At 40.3% G+C, this 14,490-nt stretch overlaps 5 non-coding genes across 5 annotated transcripts; all 5 read right to left on the bottom strand.

Annotated features, from left to right (window-relative positions):
- Positions 1 to 1,360: 1,360 nt before the first annotated feature.
- On the bottom strand, positions 1,361 to 1,432 carry TRNAD-GUC (transfer RNA aspartic acid (anticodon GUC)). Its single transcript has one exon. It is a non-coding gene; the product is annotated as a tRNA-Asp (tRNA).
- Positions 1,433 to 2,069: 637 nt separating this feature from the next.
- TRNAD-GUC (transfer RNA aspartic acid (anticodon GUC)) lies at positions 2,070 to 2,141 on the bottom strand. Its single transcript has one exon. It is a non-coding gene; the product is annotated as a tRNA-Asp (tRNA).
- A 637-nt stretch (positions 2,142 to 2,778) lies between these two features.
- TRNAD-GUC (transfer RNA aspartic acid (anticodon GUC)) lies at positions 2,779 to 2,850 on the bottom strand. The gene has a single exon. It is a non-coding gene; the product is annotated as a tRNA-Asp (tRNA).
- A 1,378-nt stretch (positions 2,851 to 4,228) lies between these two features.
- Positions 4,229 to 4,300, bottom strand: TRNAD-GUC (transfer RNA aspartic acid (anticodon GUC)). The gene has a single exon. It is a non-coding gene; the product is annotated as a tRNA-Asp (tRNA).
- Positions 4,301 to 6,358: 2,058 nt separating this feature from the next.
- Positions 6,359 to 6,430, bottom strand: TRNAD-GUC (transfer RNA aspartic acid (anticodon GUC)). The gene has a single exon. It is a non-coding gene; the product is annotated as a tRNA-Asp (tRNA).
- Positions 6,431 to 14,490: the final 8,060 nt, after the last annotated feature.

The raw sequence follows: 14,490 nt of genomic DNA, 5'->3' as shown, positions 1-14,490 counted from the left end.
AAAACAGAGTATAATTTTTGAAACCATTGACACACCAATACTAGTTACTACATACGTACTCACTGATTCCTACGTCTACACACACATTCACTCATTCACCCATACAATCATTCATACATACAATCACTCATGTTTACAACACAATCATATGCACTCATACACCTATACAGACACTCACACTCTGCCACTCATCCATGGAGTTACTCACACACCTAGTCAGTCCTGTAAAGAATCAATCACACTTCCATTTTCTACTCTATACAGTTAAACATAGAGCACCTTACGTTTTCAACCATATACTAACACATACTTACTCTCTTATACAATCATTGATACAAGTACACATTGATCTGTACAGAGTCACACACCTCCCATCCAGCCACACACACACTCAGTCTCCCATGCAAATACTTGGGCAATCAATCAATAACCCATATAGTTACTCATATAGCTACTGATCAACACATGCAGTAGTTTACAGAACAACAGACATAATGATGCACAAATTAAGACAGTTTAGTCACTAACCCATGCACTCAGTGAGACACATTTAATCACTCACTCATACATTCAGTCATGCACCTACTAAATCCTTCGTCCAGACACTTATACATCCACTCATTCTTCAATATGTAAGACATATTTTAACTTTACAGAAACATAGTCACTGGATGTTGTCATCAGTGATGTCATCAGTGATGTCATTTGAGATGTCATCAGTGATGTCATCAGTGATGTCACTGACCATGTCATGAATGATGTAATATGTGACATGATCAGCAGTGGATTGCGGGTGCGCAATATATAGTTAGTGCAACTAACTATATATGGAATTTCAATGGTTTTGTGTGAGTAAAATAAGGTTTTTTAAATGCTAATTCCTAACTATATATGGTCTATAACCTATGGTTTTTTCAGTGAATTTTCAAGGTTTTGTAAATGCTAATTCCTAACTATATATGGTCTATAACCTATGGTTTTTTCAGTGAATATATATATAATCAGCTCACTTTATCATTTGCAGCTTATAACTATTAGCCACCAGGGGTCACTACTAACCAAAAGCAGTCATTCTACTTGTAAATTGTGCCAATCGAGTGGAACAGCAGCCTAGGATTCACCACTGCTTCATCTCATTTTCCAAGAGAATGCAGATGTAAAGTGTTTTTGATGGTACGCCTGTGCATATTGAAATATTCAGAGCATATTCTGAATTTCAGTTAACACATCAGTAAGCATTTTGGCCATCAGTGAATTCAACCTTTTTTCTCAATCAGAATAGGCAAGGATAATGACAGATATATTTTACAATGTTAGAAAGTACATCATTTTATTTAATTGTGTGAATAAAATGAATCGCCTCCCCGTCGGGGAATTGAACCCCGGTCTCCCACGTGACAGGCGGGGATACTGACCACTATACTAACGAGGACTTATTGGCATCAGTTAAACAGTGCTCACCTCCTTGGGGTTAAGGCATACCCTCGATCAATTCACAGTATTGTAATAGGCAGATTTGCTGCTTTTGGTTAGGACAAGTAATCTTTTTTCCTAAATATTACAATACAGAAATTCCTAGCCAAAAACAATCAGTTTTATCAAGAAATGATTTCATTGAAAAAAATATCTATCTATCGATCTGTCTATCTGGCTATCTTTCTAACTATCAATATATATATTTATATATATATATATATATATATATATAATCAGCTCACTTTATCATTTGCAGCTTATAACTATTAGCCACCAGGCGTCACTACTAACCAAAAGCAGTCATTCTACTTGTAAATTGTGCCAATCGAGTGGAACAGCAGCCTAGGATTCACCACTGCTTCATCTCATTTTCCAAGAGAATGCAGATGTAAAGTGTTTTTGATGGTACGCCTGTGCATATTGAAATATTCAGAGCATATTCTGAATTTCAGTTAACACATCAGTAAGCATTTTGTCCATCAGTGAATTCAACCTTTTTTTCTCAATCAGAACAGGCAAGGATAATGACAGATATATTTTACAATGTTAGAAAGTGCATCATTTTATTTAATTGTGTGAATAAAAGGAATCGCCTCCCCGTCGGGGAATTGATCCCCGGTCTCCTGCGTGACAGGCAGGGATACTGACCACTATACTAACGAGGACTTATTGGCATCAGTTAAACAGTGCTCACCTCCTTGGGGTTAAGGCATACCCTCGATCAATTCACAGTATTGTAATAGGCAGATTTGCTGCTTTTGGTTAGGACAAGTAATCTTTTTTCCTAAATATTACAATACAGAAATTCCTAGCCAAAAACAATCAGTTTTATCAAGAAATTATTTCATTGAAATAAATATCTATCTATCGATCTGTCTATCTGGCTATCTTTCTAACTATCAATATATATATTTATATATATATATATATATATATATATAATCAGCTCACTTTATCATTTGCAGCTTATAACTATTAGCCACCAGGGGTCACTACTAACCAAAAGCAGTCATTCTACTTGTAAATTGTGCCAATCGAGTGGAACAGCAGCCTAGGATTCACCACTGCTTCATCTCATTTTCCAAGAGAATGCAGATGTAAAGTGTTTTTGATGGTACGCCTGTGCATATTGAAATATTCAGAGCATATTCTGAATTTCAGTTAACACATCAGTAAGCATTTTGGCCATCAGTGAATTCAACCTTTTTTTCTCAATCAGCATAGGCAAGGATAATGACAGATATATTTTACAATGTTAGAAAGTACATCATTTTATTTCATTGTGTGAATAAAATGAATCGACTCCCCGTCGGGGAATTGAACCCCGGTCTCCCGCGTGACAGGCGGGGATACTGACCACTATACTAACGAGGACTTATTGGCATCCGTTAAACAGTGCTCACCTCCTTGGGGTTAAGGCATACCCTCGATCAATTCACAGTATTGTAATAGGCAGATTTGCTGCTTTTGGTTAGGACAAGTAATCTTTTTTCCTAAATATTACAATACAGAAATTCCTAGCCAAAAACAATCAGTTTTATCAAGAAATTATTTCATTGAAATAAATATCTATCTATCGATCTGTCTATCTGGCTATCTTTCTAACTATCAATATATATATTTATATATATCTATATATATATATATATATAATCAGCTCACTTTATCATTTGCAGCTTATAACTATTAGCCACCAGGGGTCACTACTAACCAAAAGCAGTCATTCTACTTGTAAATTGTGCCAATCGAGTGGAACAGCAGCCTAGGATTCACCACTGCTTCATCTCATTTTCCAAGAGAATGCAGATGTAAAGTGTTTTTGATGGTACGCCTGTGCATATTGAAATATTCAGAGCATATTCTGAATTTCAGTTAACACATCAGTAAGCATTTTGTCCATCTGTGAATTCAACCTTTTTTCTCAATCGGAATAGGCAAGGATAATGACAGATATATTTTACAATGTTAGAAAGTGCATCATTTTATTTAATTGTGTGAATAAAAGGAATCGCCTCCCCATCGGGGAATTGATCCCCGGTCTCCTGCGTGACAGGCGGGGATACTGACCACTATACTAACGAGGACTTATTGGCATCAGTTAAACAGTGCTCACCTCCTTGGGGTTAAGGCATACCCTCGATCAATTCACAGTATTGTAATAGGCAGATTTGCTGCTTTTGGTTAGGACAAGTAATCTTTTTTCCTAAATATTACAATACAGAAATTCCTAGCCAAAAACAATCAGTTTTATCAAGAAATTATTTCATTGAAATAAATATCTATCTATCGATCTGTCTATCTGGCTATCTTTCTAACTATCAATATATATATTTATATATATATATATATATATATATATATATATATATATATATATATATATATATATATAATCAGCTCACTTTATCATTTGCAGCTTATAACTATTAGCCACCAGGAGTCACTACTAACCAAAAGCAGTCATTCTACTTGTAAATTGTGCCAATCGAGTGGAACAGCAGCCTAGGATTCACCACTGCTTCATCTCATTTTCCAAGAGAATGCAGATGTAAAGTGTTTTTGATGGTACGCCTGTGCATATTGAAATATTCAGAGCATATTCTGAATTTCAGTTAACACATCAGTAAGCATTTTGGCCATCAGTGAATTCAACCTTTTTTCTCAATCAGAATAGGCAAGGATAATGACAGATATATTTTACAATGTTAGAAAGTACATCATTTTATTTCATTGTGTGAATAAAATGAATCGCCTCCCCGTCGGGGAATTGAACCCCGGTCTCCCGCGTGACAGGCGGGGATACTGACCACTATACTAACGAGGACTTATTGGCATCAGTTAAACAGTGCTCACCTCCTTGGGGTTAAGGCATACCCTCGATCAATTCACAGTATTGTAATAGGCAGATTTGCTGCTTTTGGTTAGGACAAGTAATCTTTTTTCCTAAATATTACAATACAGAAATTCCTAGCCAAAAACAATCAGTTTTATCAAGAAATTATTTCATTGAAATAAATATCTATCTATCGATCTGTCTATCTGGCTATCTTTCTAACTATCAATATATATATTTATATATATATATATATATATATATATATATATAATCAGCTCACTTTATCATTTGCAGCTTATAACTATTAGCTACCAGGGGTCACTACTAACCAAAAGCAGTCATTCTACTTGTAAATTGTGCCAATCGAGTGGAACAGCAGCCTAGGATTCACCACTGCTTCATCTCATTTTCCAAGAGAATGCAGATGTAAAGTGTTTTTGATGGTACGCCTGTGCATATTGAAATATTCAGAGCATATTCTGAATTTCAGTTAACACATCAGTAAGCATTTTGTCCATCTGTGAATTCAACCTTTTTTCTCAATCGGAATAGGCAAGGATAATGACAGATATATTTTACAATGTTAGAAAGTGCATCATTTTATTTAATTGTGTGAATAAAAGGAATCGCCTCCCCATCGGGGAATTGATCCCCGGTCTCCTGCGTGACAGGCGGGGATACTGACCACTATACTAACGAGGACTTATTGGCACCAGTTAAACAGTGCTCACCTCCTTGGGGTTAAGGCATACCCTCGATCAATTCACAGTATTGTAATAGGCAGATTTGCTGCTTTTGGTTAGGACAAGTAATCTTTTTTCCTAAATATTACAATACAGAAATTCCTAGCCAAAAACAATCAGTTTTATCAAGAAATTATTTCATTGAAAAAAATATCTATCTATCGATCTGTCTATCTGGCTATCTTTCTAACTATCAATATATATATTTATATATATCTATATATATATATATAATCAGCTCACTTTATCATTTGCAGCTTATAACTATTAGCCACCAGGGGTCACTACTAACCAAAAGCAGTCATTCTACTTGTAAATTGTGCCAATCGAGTGGAACAGCAGCCTAGGATTCACCACTGCTTCATCTCATTTTCCAAGAGAATGCAGATGTAAAGTGTTTTTGATGGTACGCCTGTGCATATTGAAATATTCAGAGCATATTCTGAATTTCAGTTAACACATCAGTAAGCATTTTGTCCATCAGTGAATTCAACCTTTTTTTCTCAATCAGAACAGGCAAGGATAATGACAGATATATTTTACAATGTTAGAAAGTGCATCATTTTATTTAATTGTGTGAATAAAAGGAATCGCCTCCCCGTCGGGGAATTGATCCCCGGTCTCCTGCGTGACAGGCGGGGATACTGACCACTATACTAACGAGGACTTATTGGCATCAGTTAAACAGTGCTCACCTCCTTGGGGTTAAGGCATACCCTCGATCAATTCACAGTATTGTAATAGGCAGATTTGCTGCTTTTGGTTAGGACAAGTAATCTTTTTTCCTAAATATTACAATACAGAAATTCCTAGCCAAAAACAATCAGTTTTATCAAGAAATTATTTCATTGAAATAAATATCTATCTATCGATCTGTCTATCTGGCTATCTTTCTAACTATCAATATATATATTTATATATATATATATATATATATATATAATCAGCTCACTTTATCATTTGCAGCTTATAACTATTAGCCACCAGGGGTCACTACTAACCAAAAGCAGTCATTCTACTTGTAAATTGTGCCAATCGAGTGGAACAGCAGCCTAGGATTCACCACTGCTTCATCTCATTTTCCAAGAGAATGCAGATGTAAAGTGTTTTTGATGGTACGCCTGTGCATATTGAAATATTCAGAGCATATTCTGAATTTCAGTTAACACATCAGTAAGCATTTTGGCCATCAGTGAATTCAACCTTTTTTTCTCAATCAGAATAGGCAAGGATAATGACAGATATATTTTACAATGTTAGAAAGTACATCATTTTATTTCATTGTGTGAATAAAATGAATCGACTCCCCGTCGGGGAATTGAACCCCGGTCTCCCGCGTGACAGGCGGGGATACTGACCACTATACTAACGAGGACTTATTGGCATCCGTTAAACAGTGCTCACCTCCTTGGGGTTAAGGCATACCCTCGATCAATTCACAGTATTGTAATAGGCAGATTTGCTGCTTTTGGTTAGGACAAGTAATCTTTTTTCCTAAATATTACAATACAGAAATTCCTAGCCAAAAACAATCAGTTTTATCAAGAAATTATTTCATTGAAATAAATATCTATCTATCGATCTGTCTATCTGGCTATCTTTCTAACTATCAATATATATATTTATATATATATATATATATATATATATAATCAGCTCACTTTATCATTTGCAGCTTATAACTATTAGCCACCAGGGGTCACTACTAACCAAAAGCAGTCATTCTACTTGTAAATTGTGCCAATCGAGTGGAACAGCAGCCTAGGATTCACCACTGCTTCATCTCATTTTCCAAGAGAATGCAGATGTAAAGTGTTTTTGATGGTACGCCTGTGCATATTGAAATATTCAGAGCATATTCTGAATTTCAGTTAACACATCAGTAAGCATTTTGTCCATCTGTGAATTCAACCTTTTTTCTCAATCGGAATAGGCAAGGATAATGACAGATATATTTTACAATGTTAGAAAGTGCATCATTTTATTTAATTGTGTGAATAAAAGGAATCGCCTCCCCATCGGGGAATTGATCCCCGGTCTCCTGCGTGACAGGCGGGGATACTGACCACTATACTAACGAGGACTTATTGGCATCAGTTAAACAGTGCTCACCTCCTTGGGGTTAAGGCATACCCTCGATCAATTCACAGTATTGTAATAGGCAGATTTGCTGCTTTTGGTTAGGACAAGTAATCTTTTTTCCTAAATATTACAATACAGAAATTCCTAGCCAAAAACAATCAGTTTTATCAAGAAATTATTTCATTGAAAAAAATATCTATCTATCGATCTGTCTATCTGGCTATCTTTCTAACTATCAATATATATATTTATATATATCTATATATATATATATAATCAGCTCACTTTATCATTTGCAGCTTATAACTATTAGCCACCAGGGGTCACTACTAACCAAAAGCAGTCATTCTACTTGTAAATTGTGCCAATCGAGTGGAACAGCAGCCTAGGATTCACCACTGCTTCATCTCATTTTCCAAGAGAATGCAGATGTAAAGTGTTTTTGATGGTACGCCTGTGCATATTGAAATATTCAGAGCATATTCTGAATTTCAGTTAACACATCAGTAAGCATTTTGGCCATCAGTGAATTCAACCTTTTTTCTCAATCAGAATAGGCAAGGATAATGACAGATATATTTTACAATGTTAGAAAGTACATCATTTTATTTCATTGTGTGAATAAAATGAATCGCCTCCCCGTCAGGGAATTGATCCCCGGTCTCCTGCGTGACAGGCGGGATACTGACCACTATACTAACGAGGACTTATTGGCATCAGTTAAACAGTGCTCACCTCCTTGGGGTTAAGGCATACCCTCGATCAATTCACAGTATTGTAATAGGCAGATTTGCTGCTTTTGGTTAGGACAAGTAATCTTTTTTCCTAAATATTACAATACAGAAATTCCTAGCCAAAAACAATCAGTTTTATCAAGAAATTATTTCATTGAAATAAATATCTATCTATCGATCTGTCTATCTGGCTATCTTTCTAACTATCAATATATATATTTATATATATATATACATATATATATATATATATATATATATTCACTGAAAAAACCATAGGTTATAGACCATATATAGTTAGGAATTAGCATTTAAAAAACCTTATTTTACTCACACAAAACCATTGAAATTCCATATATAGTTAGTTGCACTAACTATATATCGCGCACCTGCAATCCACTGCTGATCATGTCACATATTACATCATTCATGACATGGTCAGTGACATCACTGATGACATCACTGATGACATCTCAAATGACATCACTGATGACATCACTGATGACATCTCATTTGACATCATTCTTGTGCTAATACGATAAACTCTTCAGACTCTAATATAACCTTAGATACACTCAGTGTATACAGACACACACACTTCCACTCATCCATGGAGTTACTCACACACCCAGTCAGTCATGCAAAGAAACAATCTCATCTCCATTTCTTCAACTATACAGTTAAACACACCTTACTTATTGAAACATATACTAACACATATTTACTCTCTTATACAATCCCTGATACAAGTTCACAATGATCGATACAACCACTCACTCATTCGGTGGCTCTCATGCACAGTTATTTATATATGCCAACTCTCACATGTACTGTGTTTTACATATGTACTTACTATGACATGTAGCATTGAGATATCCATTCACTCATCAATACACTCATGCACACAGTCAACTGCCCATGTAGCTGTTTCCACATGCACTCTTGAACTCATACACCTAGTGAATAAACTGTTCACACATCTATGCATAGAGTCACACACCTTCCAGCCACCCCCACACAAACTCAATCTCCATAGAAATACTTGGGCAAGCAATTAATAACACATATAGCCTCTCGTATAGCTAATGATCAACACATGCAGCAGTTTACAGAACAACAGACATAATGATGCACAAATTAAGACAGTTTAGTCACTAACCCATGCATTCAGTGAGACACATTTAATCACTCACTCATACAGTCAGTCACGCACCTACTAAATCCTTCATCCAGACACTTATACATCCACTCATTCTTCAATATGTAAGATATATTTTAACTTTACAGAAACATACAGTCACTGGATGTTGTCATCAGTGATGTCATCAGTGATGTCATTTGAGATGTCATCAGTGATGTCATCAGTGATGTCACTGACCATGTCATGAATGATGTAATATGTGACATGATCAGCAGTGGATTGCAGGTGCGCGATATATAGTTAGTGCAACTAACTATATATGGAATTTCAATGGTTTTGTGTGAGTAAAATAAGGTTTTTTAAATGCTAATTCCTAACTATATATGGTCTATAACCTATGGTTTTTTCAGTGAATTTTCAAGGTTTTGTAAATGCTAATTCCTAACTATATATGGTCTATAACCTATGGTTTTTTCAGTGAATTTCAATGGTTTTTTAATAGCAAATATCATAAGCTGTCGAATGTCAAGTGCGTGGTAAGTGAAAACATTTTCGTGTTTATGCACACTGATCTGCTTTGAATGGTGCCCCCCCCCCTCATTTCTATTAGGAGTACTCTCTCTTTGCAGATAGTGAAAGGTAGTTAACGCAGGCCTTTGCCCCCGTTGTAATCCGTCGTGCCTGCTTCTCTCTCCATTTGATTGATTGTTATCCAAGTATTTACTGTTTTAGAATTAGTTCTCTTTGGTTCATTCTCTATTTACAAACAAACACAGAGTCGCAATACTCTGTTTAGTCTTTGCAGATAACGAAAAATCGTGTAAAAAAAAAAGAAAAGGAATCGAGCAAAATCAGTAGGCCACTAATGGGATCTCTTTTTGACCTCGCTAAAATAGAAACATTAGGAACAACCCCTCATGACAAATACAAAACTAGTGAGATGAACTGAACTCCACACAATGATGGCTGCAAAACAGCTCGGCTCCGCCACCCACCCCGCCCAAAATAACGATAAAGAGCGGCTGCCATGATTGGTTGCGGAATGGCCACGACGGAGCTACGAAATGATGCTGCTCTCATGCTAACCCCAGCTTCAGTCTGAAACATCCAGAAACACTGTAGACTACCAATTCGATCAGTTCCCGGTAGCGCCCCAATGTAACCCTGGTAGAGAAGAACTAGCCCTCCCCTCTTTCACTGATGGTTCTTGTTGCCTGTCCCTTCTGTTCTCATTTAACAGAACTATTTAGCCTGCTGAAAGGGGTTGTGTTCCGACCGCTGGTTGGTGGAGACATTTTGACTATATTCTGGACCTGCGTTGTCGCGTAATGCGTCATATGACGCGCCGCGTTAGCGCATCCGGAAGTCATCCGGGGCGCGCAGCGCGTAACGTAAGCATAACAAGTCATGTGACTTGTTAATAAAACTTTTCATTGGTTCATTTTACTTTTCTTATTGTAATGATGAAAGGCTTGCTCATATGACCTAAAAATTACGCTTTTCATTACTTCCGAACATTATTTTTTCTTAAATATATGTTATAATGTTCCAGGCTAATGTACTTTCCCGGAAATTTTACAACTGTCCTGCAAGTAAAATATATTCTTTTTTCGAGAAAAAGAGCGTTTCTTCGTCCCATGATGGAGCCGTTGAGCAAAAGAGGGTCGACCTGCTGTCTTAGTCGCCGATACGCCCTGAATATGAGATTCTTATCGATCACTTTATGTTGCAGGAATAGAAAACACAACAGCCCTTGACCATTTATCTTTACTGCGTTCCTTCGTATTATACCTTTTACCCTTCATGTAATTGGTCTGCTTTATTTCACTTGCCTTTTAATGATTCTAAAACAGTGACTATTATTACAAACTTTACCAATGTATATACTACTACCATGTTTTCTTTTAAAAACCTTTATTGTGAAAATTTCATTATACAAATACGAGCCTATAACCACGTGGGCCGGCCACGGAGCAAACTGTAATCGTATGTGATGAGTAGACATTTACACTGTAGAGGAACGTAACGGGCGGGCCATTAGGTTGCAAGAACTAAGGTGTCTAACAGTTACGGAATCGGTGGACGTACATTTTATAATGAAAATACGACAGGGCCAGTTACAATAAAATTATCTAGATATACATTTGCGGGCAAGTACCATGGGTGACGTTAATTCGAACTTTCAACAGTACAGTAATCAATAACACATCAGAACTTAATATCAATAGGGATGTCGAAATATTCAATCAATTCTCGTCCCCGCCCGCCATGTGCTTCAAAACTGCATACGTATCTCGTGATTTCAAGGTTCTGCAACCAGTACACAACAAGGAGTTACGAGTCCCATTTATTCCGGCGCCATTTTGGGCGAGGACGGGCAGGTCCAGGATATAGTCAAAATGTCTCTACCAACCATCGACTATGATGATGTTCATATGCTGTATTTATTAGAGTAACACTCATCTGCCCACATGAAATTAATTTACCACAATCTAAACATGTCATTTTAATCTTTCCAAAGTTCTTCTAAATATTTGGGACCGTTTCCCTTGCCTCTGAAGCTCTCAGTGCCACTTCTTTGATGAATGTACTAGCAGGTCAGGGGTTCTCCTCCAAATCTCTCTTTTATGCAGCACTATAATTAATTGGTGCCACCTCTCCATATGACGATGCATGGTATAGTTACCACAACTATATATTTTTTCGGTTCCTCTGGAGAGTTCATCGTGGCAGATGAAGCGTGTAACATACCGGGCATTTACCTTTTTTTGCATGTACAGGAAAGGAAAAAAAAATCGAGCGTTCGAGTTCTTAGGTGTCCCAGGGCCATTTTAGTGGACCAGGCCCAAATCCAAAGAACAGCTATCTCACAGGCTAATGGGGCGACCCACGCCGAGTTTCAGCATTGTAGGATGACCACACAAGTACAGCAACTTGCTAGACATCACCTCGGTGCCATCCGGATCTCGGCGCCCCACTGCAGATGAAGTGCCTCTCAACTATGAAACCACCAGAAAACGCTTGAGTCAGCTTTGTGTGAAGCCGCCATTTTGATTCAATCAATAGCGTCCCCCTGCACACATTCAGGGACCTGGTCGTGTCTTCAGGTCAAACGAATTTGGGACAAGATGCAGAAAGGAAAAGGAAAAAAGTTCCGCCGGACCCCGGGAGGTGGCCGCCTATGTCATGGGCGATCTTACGCCACACCAGGGCAATAGTGAAGCTGCAGCAGGTGCAAATAAGCTTCAGACAGTGTTACAAGCGCTGCTCAGAACTCTCAACTATGACACCACCTCGGTGCCATCCGGATCTTGGCGCCTTGTGCTGGTTCCGGCCTATTCACACATCGGTCCGCTACTGACGCCACCTCACAGGCCAACGGGGCACCCCACGCCGACTTTCGGCGCAGCATTGTAGGATGGCCACACCAGTGCGGCAAATTGCTGGACACCACCTCGGTGCCATCCAGATCTCGGCGCGTTGTGCTGCCTTCGGCCTATTCGCCACAAGTGCGCACGCAACTCAGCTGCATAGCGAGTGAAACACCAAGGGGCGCCCCACTGCAGCCGAGGAACCTCCATCTTGGGGGCGACGCACAGCATCACATTGCTTTCCAATGCAGTCAGATCCTCAAAACAGCCCCCACTGACTGACGCGAACTCACAGGCCAACGGGGCGCCCCACGCCGACTTTCGGCGCAGCATTGTAGGATGGCCACACCAGTGCGGCAAGTTGCTGGACACCACCTCGGTGCCATCCGGATCTTGGCGCGTTGTGCTGCCTTTGGCCCCATTCGCACATCAGTCCGCTACTGACGCCATCTCACAGGCTAATGGGGCGCCCCACGCCGACTTTCAGCATTGTAGGATGACCACACCAGTACAGCAACTTGCTAGACATCACCTCGGTGCCATCCGGATCTCGGCGCCCCACTGCAGATGAAGTGCCTCTCAACTATGAAACCACCACTGTGACATCCGGATCTTGGCGCGTTGTGCTGCCTTCGGCCTATTCGCACATCGGTCCGCTACTGACGCCATCTCACAGGCTAATGGGGCGACCCACGCCGAGTTTCAGCATTGTAGGATGACCACACCAGTGCAGCAACTTGCTAGACATCACCTCGGTGCCATCCGAATCTTGGCATCTCAACGCCTAGTGGTATCTTCCATACAGAAAATATTGTTACGCTACCTTTGGCCCCATTCGCACATCAGTCCGCAACTTAGACATCACCTCGGTGCCATCCGGATCTTGGCATCTCAGCGCCTTGTGGTGTCTTCTCGTCAGAAAATATTGTTGCGCTGCCTTTGGCCCCATTCGCACATCAGTCCGCTACTGACACCATCTCACAGGCCAACAGGGCGCCCCACGCCGACTTTCAGCATTGTAGGATGGCCACACCAGTGCGGCAAATTGCTGGACACCACCTCGGTGCCATCCAGATCTCGGCGCGTTGTGCTGCCTTCGGCCTATTCGCCACAAGTGCGCACGCAACTCAGCTGCATAGCGAGTGAAACACCAAGGGGCGCCCCACTGCAGCCGAGGAACCTCCATCTTGGGGGCGACGCACAGCATCACATTGCTTTCCAATGCAGTCAGATCCTCAAACAGCCCCCACTGACTGACGCGAACTCACAGGCCAACGGGGCGCCCCACGCCGACTTTCGGCGCAGCATTGTAGGATGGCCACACCAGTGCGGCAAGTTGCTGGACACCACCTCGGTGCCATCCGGATCTTGGCGCGTTGTGCTGCCTTTGGCCCCATTCGCACATCAGTCCGCTACTGACGCCATCTCACAGGCTAATGGGGCGCCCCACGCCGACTTTCAGCATTGTAGGATGACCACACCAGTACAGCAACTTGCTAGACATCACCTCGGTGCCATCCGGATCTCGGCGCCCCACTGCAGATGAAGTGCCTCTCAACTATGAAACCACCACTGTGACATCCGGATCTTGGCGCGTTGTGCTGCCTTCGGCCTATTCGCACATCGGTCCGCTACTGACGCCATCTCACAGGCTAATGGGGCGACCCACGCCGAGTTTCAGCATTGTAGGATGACCACACCAGTGCAGCAACTTGCTAGACATCACCTCGGTGCCATCCGAATCTTGGCATCTCAACGCCTAGTGGTATCTTCCATACAGAAAATATTGTTACGCTACCTTTGGCCCCATTCGCACATCAGTCCGCAACTTAGACATCACCTCGGTGCCATCCGGATCTTGGCATCTCAGCGCCTTGTGGTGTCTTCTCATCAGAAAATATTGTTGCGCTGCCTTTGGCCCCATTCGCACATCAGTCCGCTACTGACACCATCTCACAGGCCAACAGGGCGCCCTACGCCGACTTTCAGCATTGTAGGATGGCCACACCAGTGCGGCAACTTACTAGACACCACCTCGGTGCCATCCGGATCTTGGCGCGTTGTGCTGCCTTCGGCCTATTCGCACATCGGTCCGCTACTGACGCAA

The sequence above is a fragment of the Lissotriton helveticus genome, chromosome 1_2 (assembly GCF_964261635.1).
Source record: "Lissotriton helveticus chromosome 1_2, aLisHel1.1, whole genome shotgun sequence".
NCBI lineage: Eukaryota > Metazoa > Chordata > Amphibia > Caudata > Salamandridae > Lissotriton > Lissotriton helveticus.
This window is presented reverse-complemented; position numbering and strand designations above follow the sequence as displayed.